Source organism: Electrona antarctica, assembly GCF_951216825.1.
Source record: "Electrona antarctica genome assembly, chromosome: 14".
Lineage (NCBI taxonomy): Eukaryota > Metazoa > Chordata > Actinopteri > Myctophiformes > Myctophidae > Electrona > Electrona antarctica.
Genome location: NC_136795.1, coordinates 753,523 through 766,687, shown reverse-complemented (window position 1 = coordinate 766,687; position 13,165 = coordinate 753,523). Strand labels below are relative to the sequence as shown.

The 13,165-nt window shown below is 41.4% G+C and overlaps 2 protein-coding genes across 3 annotated transcripts in view; one reads left to right on the top strand and one right to left on the bottom strand.

The window, feature by feature from the left end:
- Positions 1 to 13,165, top strand: part of LOC306936382 (uncharacterized protein) — a gene marked incomplete at its 5' end in the record, with an annotated part of 450,465 nt that overhangs the window by 416,523 nt on the left and 20,777 nt on the right. The gene's annotated exons all lie outside the window — the stretch shown is intronic.
- LOC306936384 (microfibril-associated glycoprotein 4-like) overlaps positions 1 to 13,165 on the bottom strand; it is a 34,088-nt gene that overhangs the window by 9,750 nt on the left and 11,173 nt on the right. The window lies entirely within an intron of this gene.

Sequence of the window (13,165 nt, the reverse complement as noted above, 5' to 3'; positions counted from 1 at the left end):
TGGTGGTAACGGTTGGGCTTTTGATCCAGTGTTTTTAATGTCTGTTTGTAAAGTGATTCTATGGGTTTTAAAGTTGTCTGATTTGTCTGTGACCAGGTTGTGAAACAATAGGTTATGTGTGAAAAAATCATAGCATGCATGAAGAGTTTAGCTGCATCTGTTGTTAGATATGGTCTTATGTGTCTGAAGTTGGATAAATTGAATTTGATTTTATTGGCTAAATTTTTAACATGCTTTTTGAATGTCAAGTTTGAGTCTAGTGTAATTCCAAGATATTTAAATTCTGATACTACCTGAATACTACTACCTTCAATAAGAATGTCAGTGTCAGGGTCTGTGGAGTTTCGTGAAAAAAACATACCAACAGTTTTTTTTTGTATTCAGATACAAACATGAGTTCCTCAGCCAGTCAGATACGTGGCCCATGGCTGCAGTTAATTTGTCTGCTGCTAGTTGTTTGTTTTTAGCATGTATATAAAGAACTGTGTCATCGGCATACATTTGTATGGAGACAGTTGGACAGACGGAAGGCAGATCATTTATATATAAACACCGGAAATAGGTGTAATTTAACAACGTGGGAGAGAGCAAGGCAGCGAGAGAGAGAGAGAGAGAGAGAGAGAGAGAGAGAGAGAGAGAGGGCCAAGGGTGGCGGGGGGTTGACTGACACCTGCAGGTCAGTCGGCGCTTGGAGGCCCCCCTGAGGGTGGAGGCCCCCCCTGAGGGTGGAGGCCCATTTCAATTGAAACTGAAGGTGAAACATAGGAAGGCCTCCTATGAAAAGAACTAAGAGCGGAAGCCGGCCTGCAGTTTATTTAATATAACATTTGATAAATGTATAAATGTGTTTGGATTCCAGGCCTCTGACTATAGGTTGCGGGGGCATTTGAAAGCATGCCTGCCCTTGATCCAAGTAGGGCAGGCCCCGATATGTCAAATATGAAGAAGTAAGAGGGTAAATGTTTACACAGATAGCCTGAATTCCTGTAACACTGACAGAGCAGCATTGACAGCTCATCATATTGCATTGTGATTCATTGTGAGTTTGTACAGGTTTGATTGATTGATTGATTGAAACATTTATTAACAGTTTGCAGAATTACAGTACATTTCAAGCACAAACTCAATACAAAGGCTGTTAACTGTGAGTGTGAGAATAAAGGAGGTAAAAAGGGGAAAGATACACATACAGTGAGGGAAAAAAAAGGGGTGGGCGGTGGGGGGGATTCACGTTCAGCTCCGTTCATTTGTTTGTTTTTCTTGGAGGAGCTGCGTTGGGTCCCCAAGTCGGCTCCGTGGCCGTACCTTGAGTTGGCTGTGTGGCCGTGACCAGATCATCTATGTTCAGAATGTGGTGACAATGTACAGAGAGGTCATCAAGGCATACAAGTGATGTAAATAGGGTGCGTTTTGCGTCCCAAAACGCACTTTATAGTTATGGGACGCAATAAACCAACATCCTCTGCGTCCATAGGACGCAACTTTATCCTGGCTGCACTGAAGACTATGGCACTCTCTCTGTCACACACTGTTCTACGTGGAAGTCTAGCACTCTTTCGGTCACACACTGTTCTACGTGGAAGTCTAGCACTCTTTCGGTCACACACTGTCCCCCCCCCCCCCCCCCCCCCCACACACACACACGCACACAGAGAGAGAGAGAGAGAGAGAGAGAGAGAGACACGACATGATGAGCCCTCGATCGTTTTAAACGTATTTCTTGGACCACTCTGGAATAATATTGATCGTTATACATATACAGGTCTGCTAGTACTAACCTTTTTATCTCAAATTGACCGGCCAAAATAAATCCACGACCGATTTTAGTGTGTTGCTCCGCTCGCTTGTCACTCCAACTTGCTTTGAGCTCGGTGGATGCGCTTTCAACGCAAATATGAATCAGCTGGTTAACGAGCCTCGTTGACCCTGACCCTGGTCCCTGACTTGACTTGACTTGGCAATCAACGGCACTATTAATGGCAGCTGTATAAACGCTTCTCTTTTGTCTCTTGTCTTGTGTGTATGCGTGTGTACTGTGTAGGGCAGGCCATTGAATTCTTCCCTGTAGACAGGGACTCAAGTGACTTCTAAGTTCCACTTTTCCAAAGAAACACGACATTATTTGACATCCACAATGGCAAGCCTATTTGCATTTTGGCTAAGTACAATAATTGCAAAACAACTTTTGGTTGGTATATTAAGCTATGTTAAATCCACTGTTTCCCACTATTAGTATTTCTTACTGAGTTGTGCTTGCTAATACTACTAGCCTACATAAAAACATATACTGTATAGGCCTATTTGATATTTTTATATATATATATATATATTTTTATAAAAAATTAAAAATGTTTTATTATTATTATTAATAAGTGGTGCAACCACTCCCTTACGGAGCTATGTGTGTGTCTTGGTGTTTGGGTATGAGCACAAAAATAGCATGGTTGTTTTTCACCATCTGTACGCACACACAAACACACACGCACGTATTAACTGTATATATGATGCTTTCGGGGGGTGCCAATACATTACAGTGACAGTACAGTACAGTAGAGGGTACAGTAGAGGGACCGCCACATGGTACCTCTGTCATTTCTCAACCGTTTCGGACGCGGCGCGGCACGCCGGAACCGGCCCGGCCCCCTGGGCGCATTCCTGGGGGTCTGGAACTCTTCCCCCCCCCCCCCCCCCCCCCCCCCCCGCGAACCCCCTCACGTAGTTGCACCACTCACTTCACACAGGTGTGATTTTTTTTGGGACTCATAATAATTTTTTGGGACTCATTCGAATGAGCACCTGTGCATCCCGGGACCCATTACATTGAAAACCTATTTACATCACTGTAATACACAATGTGCACACACGCACGCCTCGCTGGTGCACGACAGTGTCACTGTGGTGGTGAGTACATCGCTCTGTTTATGGACTTCATTGACTTTATTAGGATCGCCATTATCTTCTTGGGGTCAACACGCACGCACGCATGAGGAACAACTGCAATTAGAGATAAAAAGCAACTGCAGAGGGTCAGCTTACATAGTGACTGGGGTAGTTCCATCAGCGACCTGGCTGTCGATAACCAGGGGAACACAGACAGGGGGAGTGGCAAAAGGAGTGAACGTGCCCAGTTATCCCATTTTGACCTGAGATCAGATTCTAAAAATGTCTTCTACATCCTGACACACACACACACACACACACACACACACACACACACACACACACACACACACACACACACACACACACACACACACACACACACACACACACACACACACACACACACACACACACACACACACACACACACACACACACACACACACACACACACACCATTCAAAACAACTTGTGTGGCACAAGGTGCGGCCAGATTTTAGTGATGAGAGAGCCCACCTTGGAACCCAGTTAAATTGAATTGTAAGTAAATGTCATATAACAACAAGTCGTCTCAAGACACTTCTACACGCAGAACCCAGAGGTCTCAGGTTCAATTCCAGGCTTCTATTCAGCAATGTCTCTCAATGTCAATATCTTCCTGGGGTCAACACGCACGCACACATGAGGAACAACTGCAATTAGAGAGAAAAAGCAACTGCAGAGGGTCAGCTAAGGGCCGATTCATACTCCTATTTTAGAGACGAATAAAAGTCGGTTCGGCTCTGTAGAGCCGAACCGGGGGGGGACAGGGAAAAGAGAGTCAACACACAGCCCGTCCCATATAAATTGTTATGACAACAACTCTAGTTATGACAACGTGTCAGACCACTTTTTGATCTGTCCAAAGATTTGTCTCCATATGGCCTATATAGTCTATACTCTGGTTGCACCATAATGGTGTAATGAGCACACCATCCCTCGGCTGGCCAATAGGATTAGGCCAGCTCTGGATCGGCCATCGCTACATCCGGATCATCTGTCATCATCACGGGACATGAACTCTATTCTCAACCAATCACAACAATACAACAACTGTGACATCTTAAAATGCTATATAGAGACATTATTCAGACAATGGAATTTTGTAACGATGGATTATGGCTATATGTATGACGCTGAATCTTTACAACATGATTTTACTGAGAATCACTAAAATTATATTTCCTTCATGTGTTGGTGTCAATTTACAATTTACAATTTAGGCATTTAGCAGATGCTCTTAATCCAGAGCGATTTACATTAAGCAAGAACAAAAAAGCATGGGAATACATCACATAAAAAAGCATTTATCATGAAACATGCGTAAGTTAAGAACGTAACAGTGGAATATTTATATAATTAAACTATACATATAAACTATACATATATACTATACTATGCTATACATATGTACTATGACGTGCTATGACTACATACAATGCAATTATAGTGCTGTCTACATAACATGCTATAAGTCTACAGAAATGCTATCTAAGGGGGTAAGTGCTATGGGCCATGATGGAGTCTGAAAAGGTGGGTTTTCAGAGTCCTCTAAATTACTATTTGGTTCTATTGAGGTCTATTTACATTGTTTGCTTTTTCAAAGGGTCTTAAAGTGACAGTACTATTTTTCTAAGATTTCTAAGATTTCACTTAGAAAGGTAACAAGGATAATTCCTTTGGGTGAATGAGAACGGCTGGTGCTGCACCCCATTCACCCGTTATCACTGTAATAAATACACAAAATCAACCGCACTGGCATACTCACTGTTTCAGTATTGGGTGAGTATGCCAGTATGGCCATATTGGCCGTATTCATACTCACTGTTTCAGTATTGGGTGGGTATGCCAGTATGGCCATATTGGCCGTATTCATACTCACTGTTTCAGTATTGGGTGAGTATGCCAGTATGGCCATATTGGCCGTATTCATACTCACTGTTTCAGTATTGGGTGAGTATGCCAGTATGGCCATATTGGCCGTATTCATACTCACTGTTTCAGTATTGGGTGAGTATGCCAGTATGGCCATATTGGCCGTATTCATACTCACTGTTTCAGTATTGGGTGGGTATGCCAGTATGGCCATATTGGCCGTATTCATACTCACTGTTTCAGTATTGGGTGAGTATGCCAGTATGGCCATATTGGCCGTATTCATACTCACTGTTTCAGTATTGGGTGAGTATGCCAGTATGGCCATATTGGCCATATTCATACTCACTGTTTCAGTATTGGGTGAGTATGCCAGTATGGCCATATTGGCCGTATTCATACTCACTGTTTCAGTATTGGGTGGGTATGCCAGTATGGCCATATTGGCCGTATTCATACTCACTGTTTCAGTATTGGGTGAGTATGCCAGTATGGCCATATTGGCCGTATTCATACTCACTGTTTCAGTATTGGGTGGGTATGCCAGTATGGCCATATTGGCCGTATTCATACTCACTGTTTCAGTATTGGGTGGGTATGCCAGTATGGCCATATTGGCCGTATTCGAAGGTGCTGATAACGGTTGATTCTGTGTATTTAATACAGTGATAACGGGTGAATCCGCTGGACCGGTTCTGCCCTCGTTCTGTGTACCTCGCTCTGCGTACCTCGTTCTGTGTACCTCGTTCTGTGTACCTCGCTCTGCGTACAAAAAAGGACCAAATCCGTTTGTAAGGTTAATTGATATCATGAATTCTAATTGTCATGAACTCAAAATATGAAAATAATTACATTCAAATCACTACCCAGAGAGAGAGAGAGAGCGTGCGAGAGAGAGAGACAGAGAGAGAGAGAGAGAGAGAGAGAGAGAGAGAGAGAGAGACTAGCATTATGGTACATTATGGATTCATACAGTATGGAGCCACAGCGCGCGCGCGTGCGAGTGCGCACACACACACACACACACACACACACACACACACACACACACACACACACACACACACACACACACACACACACACACGATCTTTTTTGCTATTTTTGAAAAACATATTTGAATAGTTAAAATAGCCAATCTACAAGCTCACAACTATTAACTAGAAAATACTGTTCCTGCAGTGTGGCAATGTGAGCAATCTACTCTTGGCCTTCCTGCGATTGCAGCTATTGTTATTGAAGTGCATCAAATTAATGCACAGCTCTCTCTCTCTCTCTCTCTCTCTCTCCCTCTCTCCCTCTCTCCCTCTCTCCCTCTCTCTCTCTCTCTCTCTCTCCATGTCCGCAGCAACAAACAAAAAAAACTATTGGTGAAAATGTCCACCACAACATTGTGATGATCAGGGGTCATCAACCTGTCTGTACATGGACAACATTGTGATGATCAGGGGTCATCAACCTGTCTGTACATGGACAACATTGTGATGATCAGGGGTCATCAACCTGTCCGTACATGGACAACATTGTGATGATCAGGGGTCATCAACCTGTCCGTACATGGACAAGCGTGTCAATCTATGACATATGGTTTAAACCCAGCTGTGCCAAGATGAGAAGGCTCGTCTTTTGTTGATTTCTATGAATCCATCATTTATACTATTACATTTATCGTATTTTAGCTTCCCGTCGCTACGGCAACACTTTGCTTCCACGTTGTGACTTTATCCAAAAAATCGTAGTGGCATGCCAAGATTATAAATAAATAATCCTGGCATGTCCTTCATCAATCACTCTTCATGTAGGCCTATACCTATCTGTTTTGTCTCTCAAGTTTCCTTGTTCCAGACAGTGTTCTATTGGCAATTTATCCTTGACGTTCCTGTGAGAAGTATTTGACATGCAATTATTACGTCTAATAAATCAAATCAAGTCTAGCTTGTAGGGTGTGTGTTGTTGTTTTTTAAATTTGCATGCCGTGGACTTTCTCATCAACGGAGGAAACCACAACCATTTAAGCTACCTTGCCAAACCAAACACATGGTTAGCTGGTAGAACTTGATCTGATGAAAACATCCATCACGAGGTGCCATGGTGATGCTGTCAAGCTGTCATAATATGCATGCAGCACATCTTTATGGCTGAGGAATGAGGAAAGTGCATCGTTTGGGTCCAATGTCATTGTCACCGTAGGAGCAATTTTTTTCTCTTCCTTCTCCCGTGACCGATACTATGACAACCCCCCCCCCCCCCCCCCCCCCCTAGAATAGGAGTATGAATCGGCCCTTAGCTGACCCTCTGCAGTTGCTTTTTCTCTCTAATTGCAGTTGTTCCTCATGTGTGCGTGCGTGTTGACCCCAGGCAGAGATGGGCAGTATTTGAAATACATGTATTTGAAATACGTATTTGAAATACTTTTTTGTATTTTGTAATTTGTATTTTGCTGGGATAAAAGAAATGAGATGTATTTTGTATCTAAATACTTTCAGATCTAGTATTTTCTGTATTTCAAATACATAAAATACTTTTGAATGTCATTTTACACAGCCTCAGGTTTAAACTGTAGGGGCAAAACACATGCACCCACACACCGTGGGCACATTTGAGCCGACAGGCGCGGCCAAAGGAAGCTGACTGACGACGTCTTTCCAGAGTTTTAGACAGCTGATGGATGGAAAAGAAGCTCCACCCCCGCGGCTGACTGCCTCGACTGACAGATTCCCGGAAACGCTCTCCTCCGCGGCAGTCAGCCGAGGGGGTGGAGCTTCTTTTCCATCCACCAGCTGTCTAAAAACTCGGAAATGACGTAAAATACAGCTTCTTCTGTCCGCGCATGGAATCTAAAGTGTGCTTAGGCCCACACACAACACAACACAATGTGTGATGTCACTTCTGAATTGGCTTACACTCATTGAACCACAAATGAGAGGCAGAGTAGGACGGGCCTTGAGTTGAGACTTTACCTCACATCTCCAAGTTGCAACTAAATGATTACTTGTTCCCCAGAGATAAAAGGTGTATTAATCTAAACATGATTATTGGATATTGCAAGCTAAGCCAAGCTTACAACAGGACATATTTAAATATTAGTAAAGTAGTGGAAGGTGGAGGGAGGCTTTAGAGCTCTTATATGGTCAGCTGTGTGCTGACCTGCATATAAGAGGTCCTCCCTGTTCCTCCCTGGGGGGGGGGTCAAAAGACCGTAGGTTTCGTTTTTGGCTAGGTGGCCCAGCCTTCATCCAATCAGGATAGAGAGGGGCCTTCCACCAATCATGATTGAACGGGGCTTGGTGTGTGTGCTGTTACAGCCTGTTGCGTTTCTCCCCACTGTAGTGCGTGCATGTGCACATCTTGTTACCGGGGAAGACCGGGGGGGTTTCCAAATCACTGAATGCTCCTTTAATTTATAATCTATTCATCTTAGTCATTAGTATCTTGTTTACTTTGTTTTTTTATTGTTGGTTTAAATGTAAATTGGTGGTAGGCCTAATCAATCAATCAATCAATCAATCAATCAATCAATCAATCTCTTTCTACATTTTTCTCGAGGTAGAAGTCAAAGAGGAGTGACAGTGATGAATCAGATGGCCAATTCATTCCTTTGTGGGTCCTGTTTGATACAGTTATAGCACATTGATTTGCTTAAAATATAAAGTGTATCATTCTTAATAACCTTCAATGTATTAGACCAGTGGTAACCAACCTTTTCAAGCCCAAGAGCCCATTTTATTCCCAATTGTAAGCCATGGTCTACCACTAAAATTTGTTAAAAAAAACACTTGTTTTTTGCGATGTGTGCACACATCCAGAGACTATAGTTTAAGAATAAATAACTGATAGTTATATAATTAATGCTTAAATATTAAGACAAATGTATTAGAAATATACATATTATTATTATCTTATTTGTTGAGGATTTTTTTAATAAAACAAAACGCAAAGGACATGAAATTAATTGCTTATATAGCACAATATTTTGTTTCTCAGTTCGATGAATATTCACATTTACAGATGTTCAAATGACAAATGCATACAAATGCATACAGTACATATACAGTATATATACCAATAAAGCGAAAAGTGGAGATGTCATGTTTAAGATCATTGAAATGAATGGCAACAGGATAATCACGGTCATTTCTTCGAATAGAGCTCTTATGTTCACTCATTCTCTGTTTGAACTGTCTAGTAGTTTTCCCAATATATGCTAAACCACAGGGACATTTGATCATGTATACCACATGGGTTGAGACACAAGTATATATACAGAACTGTTGACAAAAACAAAGAAAAAAGTTTTCGGTAACATGTGTCACCACATATTCTCCTCACTCTCGTAAGATAAAGGCTATGTTCAAAAAGCACTGGCACATTTTAACCTCTGAGTCTCTGACCCTGAATTATTGTCATTATTTAAGTACCCTCCCTTGTTTTCTTTTAAACGAGTAAAAAAATGTAAAAGACCAACTTGTACATTCTGACTTTCAGTCCCCTAAGGTTTCACTTAGACAGACCTTATTGAGTCCTCTGCCACAGGGCAATTATCCATGTGGCCATTGTGCCCAGTGTGGTAATACACACAAGACGTCCTCTTTTAATCACCCCCATACTGGAAAGAAGTTCAAGATTAACAGCATTATAACTTGTGTCTCAACCCATGTGATATACATGATCAAATGTCCCTGTGGTTTAGCATATATTGGGAAAACTACTAGACAGTTAAAACAGAGAATGAGTGAACATAAGAGCTCTATTCGAAGAAATGACCGTGAATATCCTGTTGCCATTCATTTCAATGATCTTAAACATGACATCTCCACTTTTCGCTTTATTGGTATAGAACAAGTCAAACTACCAACCAGAGGTGGTAACCATGATGTCCTGCTCAAACAACGCGAGGCTTACTGGATACACACATTGCAAACCCTCTACCCGAAAGGGTTGAATGATGAGCTATTATTAAATGTTATGCTGTAATCCATAAAATGTATTAATTATATTATTGATTTGAACTTCATGTCCAGTGGGGTACTAAAAGCACCATGTGTCTTCTTTTTTATCCTTTATGTCCACTCTTGTTTGAGTATGGACCTTTTTGACATTTATTTACTTCTTTAATTGTATGTTGATTTCCTTATGTATTATGGCATGACTTATATATTATTCCCTGTATTGTTGTAATTGGTGACTTTCAATAATATACTAGGAATGTTCTACAGAAGTACTGCACCTTTAAGTCACATGACTGGGTTCTTCACAGCTGCTATCTGATGAATGATTACTATATACAATCTAAACCTACTGTTTTTATTTAATGTATTTAATGAATGTCAGCCTATTCTCAAACTATGCCTGAAGAAGGCCGGAAGGCCGAAACGTTGCTATGACTCTTTAAAATAAAGTTCTTGAACCAGCAAGTGGCGGTGTGGGGGTCTCTCCCCCTTCCTCATGCCACAGACATACAACATTTGTGATCAATACAGATTTTGATGGCATCGTGACTACGAGCTGTGCGGCCTCTCTCCTTTCTCAGTCATAGTTATCTCCTGCGGTCAGCACCTCCCCACTACTGGTGTGCGCTCCTACCTTCCTGTTTGTGTGATCAATAATTTGACCATGAATACATAATAAACTAAATGTGCTGCACATTTTTTAAATTATACTAGAATAATACAGAAAAGTCAATTTACGGCACTTGGCCTATAATGACATGCCCAAACAAAATGGAGATGCCAGGGTTAAAAAAACCTTATGACCACCAGGTGACTATAAGTCGGTCATTAACTGTGGCATGATGACAGTTTATTCCATATTTGAGGTTTCAATAATTGGGTCTCATCAGTACAGTTAGTGCTTCCATCGCATGTTACATAACATGAGAAAAGGGCCATTTAGGTGCAGAGGTGAGTGGGTGCGTGTTATATGGTTATTGTAGAGACTGCTTGCTTTTCAGAGGACAGGGTTGCTTGAGGTCATGAGGAGATCAAGTTCTACCAGTTCTACCTTATCAAACCGAAACTATTTGGTTTGGTACGGTAGCTTCGATAGTTGGTGACATCTTGATGAGACATCCTAGAGACAGTCTTAGACCTTGCATAGCTGTGATGTCATGCATGACAATGGAACAATGGAAACAGAAAGATAAGAGTCAAAACCATCATGTACATGTACGTACATGATGAGTGATTAGATAACGATAAAAAGAGCATGCCAGGATTTAAAGGAATGCACTAGTCACAACTAGTTCCATGCAAGGGCTACTGTAACTTTGATCATAGGTGAACAAGCTTCTAAGTGGAGATTGTGGAAGTTGTGCATAATAGTCAAACAAACAAACTCCACATGTCTGGGGCCATCACTGCGAGCTATTCTAAATGCACGTTCTGTGTATTGGTAGTGATGGACTGCAGTCTGACACCCGCTCACACCGGGATCTACTTGAATGGCTCGTGCGAGCTACTGGTAGCTCGCGAACCCCTGGTTGGTTACCCCTGTATTAGACATTCTGACAGGTCATTAATTTAATATTTGGCAATTAATTATGAATTTACTTATTATATACATTTTAATGAAAATGTATTTTCAAAATACAAAATACGTATTTGTATCTCAAATACATTTCTCAGACCAGTATTTGTATTTTGTATTTAAATACATTCTGTGACCCAGTATTTGTATTTTGTAACAAAATACATTTTCAATGTATTTTGCCCATCTCTGACCCCAGGAAGATATTGACATTGAGAGACATTGCTGAATAGAAGCCTGGAATTGAACCTGAGACCTCTGGGTTCTGCGTGTAGAAGTGTCTTGAGACGACTTGTTGTTATATGACATTTACTTACAATTCAATTTAACTGGGTTCCAAGGCGGGCTCTCTCATCACTAAAATCTGGCCGCACCTTGTGCCACACAAGTTGTTTTGAATGGTGTGTGTGTGTGTGTGTGTGTGTGTGTGTGTGTGTGTGTGTGTGTGTGTGTGTGTGTGTGTGTGTGTGTGAGAGAGAGAGAGTGTGTACTTTGTTCGATTGATTAATTTAAGATTTATTGATTTATCATACGCAAGTAGGCTATGCAAGTATGAGAACTATAGTATATAGAAGTATATAGCTAGAAGTGTATATTTGTACGTCTCTAAAAATATTTTGAAAATAGCAGATCTACAAGTGTCCTCAGCCCCTCCTGCAATATAGGCAGCTCAATACCTCAGATTAAGACAATACAACAAAATATGTAAATAATAATGTACCATTTATCATTTCATTGATTGGCTGAGCAGAATGTTTAGACCCACCGCACCTGAGCATCATTGCTGTTGGTCAAAGAAGAGAAAACTGAACTGGGATAAGGAACACTCGGCACTTGCACTGAACATTCTCTTTCACATACTAGGCCCAACACAAAACCAGCAATAAAAAAAAGCCAGCCTGTCAGCAGCCAGGTGTCTCAGCTGTCCTGAATATGGGTGATTTGACCAGGAATGCTCAACCCATGGGCATTCCCATGTAGCTCCCACTACATGGGAAAATGAAGCCCCATTTTTGAAAGCTTATATGCTTGTATTGGGGCGTCAGGCTGGGGGGGGGGGGGGGGGACGACGACGACACCAGACACACTGCCTAGGGCCCCAGCTGTGTGAGGCAGTGGGTGGCCTCAACAGCCTGGATTACACATATGTAACCAAATGGAGTCGCCACGTACTCCTAATGTCACAGTAATACTACACCACTCCCAATTACAGGGTGGGAGACCCGGAATACATGAAGGAAGTGTTCAGTTGAGTGAACAATAATTGTCGGTTGCTTCATGGGAATATAACTTTTTATATAACTGGGAATATAACTTTTTCTTCATTCTGAGAAAGTACTGACATTTCCTTTAAAACGTATATTCACTTTTAACAGATTACCAATAAAAGGTTACTAAGTCCTCCACTACACAGATAAAGGGATTTGGATAATTTGATGCACTCATTTACCATGTCCATAAACACACGGTTAAGCACTGCAAATAAGCACAATATCACTCTGAGCCAAGTATAGTTGGCATTAAACACTGCAATAGATCACTGCAAAGGAATACTAAAGTATAGTTGGCATTAAACACTGCAATAGATCACTGTAAAGGAATACTAAAGTATAGTTGGCATTAAACACTGCAATAGATCACTGCAAAGGAATACTAAAGTATAGTTGGCATTAAACACTGCAATAGAGCACTGCAAAGGAATAATAAGGCAGAAAGCCAAAAAAAAACACCACACTGTAAAAGGGACAGTAGTCCTTGAGTGCAACTCTGCAATATCACCCTTAACCGATATATCCATCTTTGGCGGTTAACTAGTTAACCCTTTGGTTAAAGCAGTCAAAGT